Source organism: Thalassophryne amazonica, chromosome 11, assembly GCF_902500255.1.
Source record: "Thalassophryne amazonica chromosome 11, fThaAma1.1, whole genome shotgun sequence".
NCBI lineage: Eukaryota > Metazoa > Chordata > Actinopteri > Batrachoidiformes > Batrachoididae > Thalassophryne > Thalassophryne amazonica.
In genome coordinates, this window is record NC_047113.1 from 4,277,085 (window position 1) to 4,286,301 (window position 9,217).

Genomic DNA, 9,217 nt, shown 5'->3' on the forward strand with positions numbered 1-9,217 from the left:
GTTAGTCTGCATCTAAAAAGGAGTGATCACACCTTGGAGAGCTGTTGCACCAAGTGGACTGACATGAATCATGGCTCCAACACAAGAGATGTCAATTGAAACAAAGGAGACGATTATCAAACTCTTAAAAGAGGGTAAATCATCACACAATGACGCAAAAGATGTTGGTTGTTCACAGTCAGCTGTGTCTAAACTCTGGACCAAATACAAACAACATGGGAAGATTGTTAAAGGCAAACATACTGGTAGACCAAGGAAGACATCAAAGCGTCAAGACAGAAAACTTAAAGCAATATGTCTCAAAAATTGAAAATGCACAACAAAACAAATGAGGAACGAATGGGAGGAAACTGGAGTCAACGTCTGTGACCGAACTGTAAGAAACCGCCTAAAGGAAATGGGATTTACATATAGAAAAGCTAAACGAAAGCCATCATGAACACCTAAACAGAAAAAAAACAAGGTTACAATGGGCTAAGGAAAAGCAATCGTGGACTGTGGATGACTGGATGAAAGTCATATTCAGTGATGAATCTCGAATCTGCATTGGGCAAGGTGATGATGCTGGAACTTTTGTTTGATGCCGTTCCAATGAGAGTTATAAAGATGACTGCCTGAAGAGAACATGTAAATTTCCACAGTCATTGATGATATGGGGCTGCATGTCAGGTAAAGGCACTGGGGAGATGGCTGTCATTACATCATCAATAAATGCACAAGTTTATGTTGATATTTTGGACACTTTTCTTATCCCATCAATTGAAAGGATGTTTGGGGATGATGAAATCATTTTTCAAGATGATAATACATCTTGCCATAGAGCAAAAACTGTGAAAACATTCCTTTCAAAAAGACACATAGGGTCAATGTCATGGCCTGCAAATAGTCCGGATCTTAATCCAATTGAAAATCTTTGGTGGAAGTTGAAGAAAATGGTCCATGACAAGGCTCCAACCTGCAAAGCTGATCTGGCAACAGCAATCAGAGAAAGTTGGAGCCAGATTGATGAAGAGTACTGTTTGTCACTCATTAAGACCATGACTCAGAGACTGCAAGCTCTTATAAAAGCCAGAGGTGGTGCAACAAAATACTAGTGATGTGTTGGAGCGTTCTTTTGTTTTTCATGATTCCATAATTTATTCCTCAGATTTGAGTGAGTCCATATTTTTTTCCCTCTGCTTGGTCTAAAAAAGTAACCGTTACTGACACAATTTTTTTTCCTGAAAGCCAGAAAGTTGCCATTTGAAATGACTTTAGTTTTGTGTCATGTCTGTGATCTGCTTTTTTCTACAAAATTAAACAACTGAATGAACATCCTCTGAGGCTGGTGATTCCATCATTTTTGCCAGGGGTTGTAATACAGTTGGTATCGTACTGTGTGGTAAACCTGTCTGGGGGAGGCAAAATTAAGCGTGCAAGAAGGAAATGACTGAGGAAAGCCACCAAGACACCCAGACAACTCTGAAGAAGTTATAGGCAGCTGCGATTGGAAAAATTGTGCATTGTGCAACTTTTGTCTGTTGCATCACCACTTAATACAGCTTCATGGTGGACTGGTACAGAGAAGAATTTCCTTTCAAAACAAAGATGTGAAATTTCAACTACACTTTGCCAGAAAGCACGTGGGAGAAAGCCTAGATTTGATCCATTATGTTGTATATAACCTCTGCTCCACTCCATGAAACTGAGTGGTGATGCAACAGACAAAAGTTGCACCACTTCACCAATCACAGCCACAGGAAGAAATAACTGTCTTGGTGGTTTTCCTCACTAGGCTTTGAGAACTGCCTTGTTTTAGACAGATTTACCATCCTGTTTGCATTTCTGAAAGATCGGCGTAAATGAAGTCAGTGGAAATGTTCATGTATCCATCCAAAGTATTGATTTAGTTCTCGACTTGTACAGTAGTGTTCAGAATAATAGTAATGCTATGTGACTAAAAAGATTAATCCAGGTTTTGAGTCTATTTCTTATTGTTACATGGGAAACAAGGAACCAGTAGATTCAGTAGATTCTCACAAATCCAACAAGACCAAGCATTCATGATATGCACACTCTTAAGGCTATGAAATTGGGCTATTAGTAAAAAAAAGTAGAAAAGGGGGTGTTCACAATAATAGTAGCATCTGCTGTTGACGCTACAAACTCAAAACTATTATGTTCAAACTGCTTTTTTAGCAATCCTGTGAATCACTAAACTAGTATTTAGTTGTATAACCACAGTTTTTCATGATTTCTTCACATCTGTGAAGCATTAATTTTGTTGGTTTGGAACCAAGATTTTGCTGGTTTAGTAGTGTGCTTGGGGTCATTGTCTTGTTGAAACACCCATTTCAAGGGCATGTCCTCTTCAGCATAAGGCAACATGACCTCTTCAAGTATTTTGACATATCCAAACTGATCCATGATACCTGGTATGTGATATATAGGCCAAACACCATAGTAGGAGAAACATGCCCATATCATGATGCTTGCACGACCATGCTTCACTGTCTTCACTGTGAACTGTGGCTTGAATTCAGAGTTTGGGGGTCGTCTCACAAACTGTCTGCGGCCCTTGAACCCAAAAAGAACAATTTTACTCTCATCAGTCCACAAAATATTCCTCCATTTCTCTTTAGGCCAGTTAAACCCAGACAGAGCTTTAATTAATTTGAAAGCTTGAATCTTAGTCTTGTCCATCCAAATTGGAAGTCCCAAAAACCAGTTTTATTTGTTATTATCTATCGTCCACCTGGTTGTTACTGTGAGTTTCTCTGTGAATTTTCAGACCTTTTGTCTGACTTAGTGCTTAGCTCAGATAAGATAATTATAGTGGGCGATTTTAACATCCACACAGATGCTGAGAATGACAGCCTCAACACTGCATTTAATCTATTATTAGACTCAATTGGCTTTGCTCAAAATGTAAATGAGTCCACCCACCACTTTAATCATATCTTAGATCTTGTTCTGACTTATGGTATGGAAATTGAAGACTTAACAGTATTCCCTGAAAACTCCCTTCTGTCTGATCATTTCTTAATAACATTTACATTTACTCTGATGGACTACCCAGCAGTGGGGAATAAGTTTCATTACAGTAGAAGTCTTTCAGAAAGCGCTGTAACTAGGTTTAAGGATATGATTCCTTCTTTATGTTCTCTAATGCCATAGACCAACACAGTGCAGAGTAGCTACCTAAACTCTGTAAGTGAGATAGAGTATCTCGTCAATAGTTTTACATCCTTATTGAAGACAACTTTGGATGCTGTAGCTCCTCTGAAAAACAGAGCCTTAAATCAGAAGTGCCTGACTCCGTGGTATAACTCACAAACTCGCAGCTTAAAGCAGATAACCCGTAAGTTGGAGAGGAAATGGCGTCTCACTAATTTAGAAGATCTTCACTTAGCCTGGAAAAAGAGTCTGTTGCTCTATAAAAAAAAGCCCTCCGTAAAGCTAGGACATCTTACTACTCATCACTAATTGAAGAAAATAAGAACAACCCCAGGTTTCTTTTCAGCACTGTAGCCAGGCTGACAAAGAGTCAGAGCTCTATTGAGCCGAGTATTCCTTTAACTTTAACTAGTAATGACTTCATGACTTTCTTTGCTAATAAAATTTTAACTATTAGAGAAAAAATTACTCATAACCATCCCAAAGACGTATTGTTATCATTGGCTGCTTTCAGTGATGCCGGTATTTGGTTAGACTCTTTCTCTCCGATTGTTCTGTCTGAGTTATTTTCATTAGTAACTTCCTCCAAACCATCAACATGTCTATTAGACCCCATTCCTACCAGGCTGCTCAAGGAAGCCCTACCATTATTTAATGCTTCGATCTTAAATATGATCAATCTATCTTTGTTAGTTGGCTATGTACCACAGGCTTTTAAGGTGGCAGTAATTAAACCATTACTTAAAAAGCCATCACTTGACCCAGCAATCTTAGCTAATTATAGGCCAATCTCCAACCTTCCTTTTCTCTCAAAAATTCTTGAAAGGGTAGTTGTAAAACAGCTAACTGATCATCTGCAGATGAATGGTCTATTTGAAGAGTTTCAGTCAGGTTTTAGAATTCATCATAGTACAGAAACAGCATTAGTGAAGGTTACAAATGATCTTCTTATGGCCTCAGACAGTGGACTCATCTCTGTGCTTGTTCTGTTAGACCTCAGTGCTGCTTTTGATACTGTTGACCATAAAATTTTATTACAGAGATTAGAGCATGCCATAGGTATTAAAGGCACTGCACTGCGGTGGTTTGAATCATATTTATCTAATAGATTGCAATTTGTTCATGTAAATGGGGAATCTTCTTCACAGACTAAAGTTAATTATGGAGTTCCACAAGGTTCTGTGCTAGGACCAATTTTATTCACTTTATACATCTTCCCTTAGGCAGTATTATTAGACGGCATTGCTTAAATTTTCATTGTTACACAGATGATACCCAGCTTTATCTATCCATGAAGCCAGAGGACACACACCAATTAGCTAAACTGCAGGATTGTCTTACAGACATAAAGACATGGATGACCTCTAATTTCCTGCTTTTAAACTCAGATAAAACTGAAGTTATTGTACTTGGCCCCACAAATCTTAGAAACATGGTGTCTAACCAGATCCTTACTCTGGATGGCATTACCCTGACCTCTAGTAATACTGTGAGAAATCTTGGAGTCATTTTTGATCAGGATATGTCATTCAATGCGCATATTTTGCTCTGTATGCACCACTCTGCATTTAATCATTAGTGATCGATCTCTGCTCCCCTCCACAGCATGTCTTTTTCCTGGTTCTCTCCCTCAGCCCCAACCAGTCCCAGCAGAAGACTGCCCCTCCCTGAGCCTGGTTCTACTGGAGGTTTCTTCCTGTTAAAAGGGAGTTTTTCCTTCCCACTATCGCCAAGTGCTTACTCACAGGGGGTCGTTTTGACCGTTGGGGTTTTTACGTAATTATTGTATGGCTTTGCCTTACAATATAAAGCGCCTTGGGGCAACTGTTTGTTGTGATTTGGCGCTATATAAATAAAATTGATTGAATTGATTGATTGATGTGTTCTTTGGCAAATTTTAACCTCTTCTGCACGTCTTTTATTTAACAGAGGGACTTTGCGGGGGATTCTTGCAAATAAATTTGCTTCACACAGGCGTCTTCTAACTGTCACAGCACTTACAGGTAACTCCAGACTGTCTTTGATCATCCTGGAGCTGATCAATGGGTGAACCTTTGCCATTCTGGTTATTCTTCTATCCATTTTGATGGTTGTTTTCCACTTTCTTCCATGTGTCTGGTTTTTTTTTTTTTTTTTTGTCCATTTTAAAGCATTGGAGATCATTGTAGATGAACAGCCTATAATTTTTTGCACCTGCGTATAAGTTTTCCCCTCTCCAATCAACTTTTTAATCAAACTACGCTGTTCTTCTGAACAATGTCTTGAACGTCCCATTTTCCTCAGGCTTTCAAAGAGAAAAGCATGTTCAACAGGTGCTGGCTTCATCCTTAAATAGGGGACACCTGATTCACACCTGTTTGTTCCACAAAATTGACAAACTCACTGACTGAATGCCACACTACTATTACTGTGAACACCTCCTTTTCTACTTTTTTTTACTAATAGCCCAATTTCATAGCCTTAAGAGTGTGCATATCATGAATGTTTGGTCTTGTTGGATTTGTGAGAATCTACTGGTACAGTCACTTGCCCAGTTCCGGATCATTGCCATATATATATGTTTTTCCAGTGATTTTTAAAAGAGCAGGCAGCTGTTGATTTGTGAGCTATAACGTGAAGACACTCAGGCTGAAAGAAATACAGGTAATTTACTCCTCCTCTCTTCTGTATAAAACCTGTGTAACCTCTTAATTTTGCTCTCTGGAGGACTTATTTTTTTTAAATAACCTCTTAATTTTGCTGTCTGAGTGACACAACTTTAGATAAATAAATCTAAAGTTATCTTCCTTAAACTCAAACTGAAAGGAAATCTCTACAACTTGATATAAATTAATGAAAAATATAAAAAACCAGCTTCCTGGTGAACTATAGACCTGATACTTCATCTACAATTTCCCAGAAAGTACATTTGAGATGAAAGACAAGATTTGATGTTTTGGTGAAAGAAAATGAAAATGTTCATGTTTTCATCCCTTGACTTGTCTGAAAAAACTGGCAAAAAAAAGAAAAAAAGACTATTATTTGCAGATTGTATCAAGTTTAAAGATTTGCTTTGTTTGAGTTTGAGGACGATCATTTTAGAATTTTTTATCTTTTTTGTATTTCTTGTATTTGAAGTGGCATAAACAAATAAAAATGTGTGAAATTCCAAGTGTTCCAATACTTTTGGAGGGCACAGTGTCCTAACCTTATGATGAGTGCAAAATGAGTGTGGTATTATTACTGTTTTGTTTAAGAATGTTTAATTTTCACTGTTGCTGCACTTTGTGTCAAATCATAGTCTTATCGTATATCATATTGATATGACAATATTGAGATACGATTTGGCCATAATGTGCAGCCCTACTGTGAACTAGCTGAAAACTTTGAATAAAAAGGTGGGGGGTCGGGGGGATGCCAGAGCACGTCCCAGAAGCTGAAAGGTTTTAGCCATGCTAATGCTGCCCTAAAGCATTTACTCAAAAAAAAAAAAAAAAAAAAAAAAAAGTCTGAAGGACCTAAATGACATGGTGAGCTGCTGAAGAGTTTTGCTCGTTCATGTCCGTGACATAAACATATTATAAAGTATAAAATTAAAATGTATAAAATTCACAAACTTTCAAGCACCATGTATGGAGTATAGCTCTAACTTTTCCATTTATAAATATAAAATATAATTTTTCTGTGACGCCTTTCCCCACATGCTACACAACAACTATTTGCAGTGTGATCAGGAACTGAACAAATTAATTTTTATGTTTTTATTGGTTACCTGTTTACAAAGTAAAGATCAGTCAGGTAGAAAAAAGAAACCACAGAAGAGTGAAAAGAAGGAAAGTCAGGAAGAAGAAAACATTTGGTCCATGGTTACAAAGAAAGACAAAACTAACACGTTAAACTGTCAAAATATCAAAAATCAAACACTGAAAGTTTGAAGCAATGCAGCTATTTTTACAAATGTGATCAATGGTTAGAAAAAATGAACAGTGCAACAGTGAAAAGCTGCAGATGTGTGTAGATTTCAGGTTAGAAAATAAGCTGTTCTACACATTAGTGACTATAAAATCAAAAAATCATTGCAGAAGGGGACTGGATTTTACATTTCTGCTAATAAAATTGTAAGTGAATAGTTATCTGCATTAACTTTAGATAAAAGTCCTCTGGCTCTGTCTTTTACCATGTGCAAAGTGGCACACAGCACAAATGTCACTGCTAGTTTCAACCTGACACGTTTATTATTTTCACACCCAGGACTCACTGTGTAGCCGTGGGCATTTGTGAAAACCTAAAAGCACGTCTAAAGCCAGTGACATTGTGTTTTATGAGTGGAGCACTCAGACATGCCTTACATATGCCGGTTGTGCCACACTGGCACACTCACAGTGGCACACTCACAGTGGCACACTCACAGTAAATAGTGCAAAATACAAACACAACACTGAGTTGACACCTGGTGTAACTAATAAAATAAAAAAAATAAAATAAAAAAAAACTAGCAGCTGCCAGTGCTACCCCTCAGTCTCCATGGCAGTGAAATCCCTGGGTGGCAAAATTCCTGTGGCGTTAGCAAGACCTTGGTCTCAACTTGACTGAGGTCTTGATGTGATATACCTTTCCTGTAGGTCTGGTGACTCTAGGCCTCTCCGTTTAAGAGCAACCATGCTAACATGCCAATTACTGACACCGCTTAGCCGCTGGGGTGACAAACAACAGGCTGAAGGGTAAAATCCGCCAACTTTAAGAACAAATGCCACTTCTTATAACTGGAGCTGTGTGGAGGTCATACGGAAGAACAAGGAGGATTCAGTTTTCACAGCTGTTAAACACAAACTAAACCATGTAGTATTTCAATTCAATTTATTTTATTTGTATCGCGCCAAATCACAACAAAGCTGCCACAAGGTGCTTCACATGAGGAAAAGCTAACTGTACCCAGCAGGTGATTTCACTGATGAACTCATCTGCTCTAAAGTGATGTTCATCAGTGAATCACCTGCTGGAGTCAGTGGCTGTAAAGAAAACCTGCCCCCTCTTGGCCCTTTCTGGAATACTTTGGGACACCACTGCCCCAGAGCAAGCACACAGGTGACAGTGTTAAGGAAAAACTCCCTCTGATGATGTTGAGGAAGAAACCTCAAGCAGACCAGACTCAGAGGGGTGACCCACTGCTGAGGCCATTCTAACAGTTACAAGGTTTTTAGCAAGCTGAAGAAGCATGAAACAGAAAAACTAGAATGGCATGAAAAACAAAGTGCATTATTGAGATGAGCACTCGCTGTATCCTGATAATACATAATTAAAGTGCAGAGCGACCTGTGCTTTGATTCCACAGCACTTTACAAACACTAATCACATACTCCAACCTTATAACAGACAAAGAAGGATCACTCCAACATCACAGAGCACAGATGAAGCGTACAACAGATGAACAACTCTGAAATTACCTTAAAAAGGACAACATGTAACTGGTCCATCTGCATGGATGAGGTCCACCTCAAAATACAGCTACAACACCTTATGCACGTGCCTCATACATGATGGACATGGACACGATCCACACAACAGAGTAATGCATAATACTCCCATACAGTAAGAAAGTCCATTCGGCTGCTCCCTTGGCACAGCTTTCACACTGGATGCCCTTCCTGATGCAACTCAACATTACATGTGTTATGGGTGGGGTTTGAACCAGGGATCTTCAGCACTGGAACCAAGCACACTAAACACTTGGCCTACATGAGCCAAAAGACAACTTTGACCTAAGAGGTAACAATTAAGGGGGTTGAATGACACCATCCAGTCTTAGTATATAACATGGCCTACGCAAAAGAATGTATGGTGGCCATCACACGATAGTGACTATAGCCAGGGAGGGGGTCTGTGAAGGACTACACAGGGGCAACATATAAAAATACTCCAGTCATACTGAAAAGTATACCACATTATTTGATCATACAGATTCCAAAAAGGTATAGTTTGGACCATCTATGTGGTAAAAACACCAAAAAAAAAAAAAAGTGACAAAGATCGATTTCAGTTTTATAGGGGCCAAAAGTAAAGTTTGTCCAATTTTGGTAAAAAG

The 9,217-nt window shown here is 38.6% G+C and overlaps 1 long non-coding RNA gene across 1 annotated transcript; it reads left to right on the forward strand.

Moving 5' to 3' along the window:
* Positions 1-1,097: 1,097 nt before the first annotated feature.
* LOC117519814 lies at positions 1,098-8,076 on the forward strand. The gene is made up of 3 exons (XR_004563435.1): positions 1,098-1,108; positions 2,102-2,104; positions 7,933-8,076. It is a non-coding gene; the product is annotated as an uncharacterized LOC117519814 (long non-coding RNA).
* Positions 8,077-9,217: the final 1,141 nt, after the last annotated feature.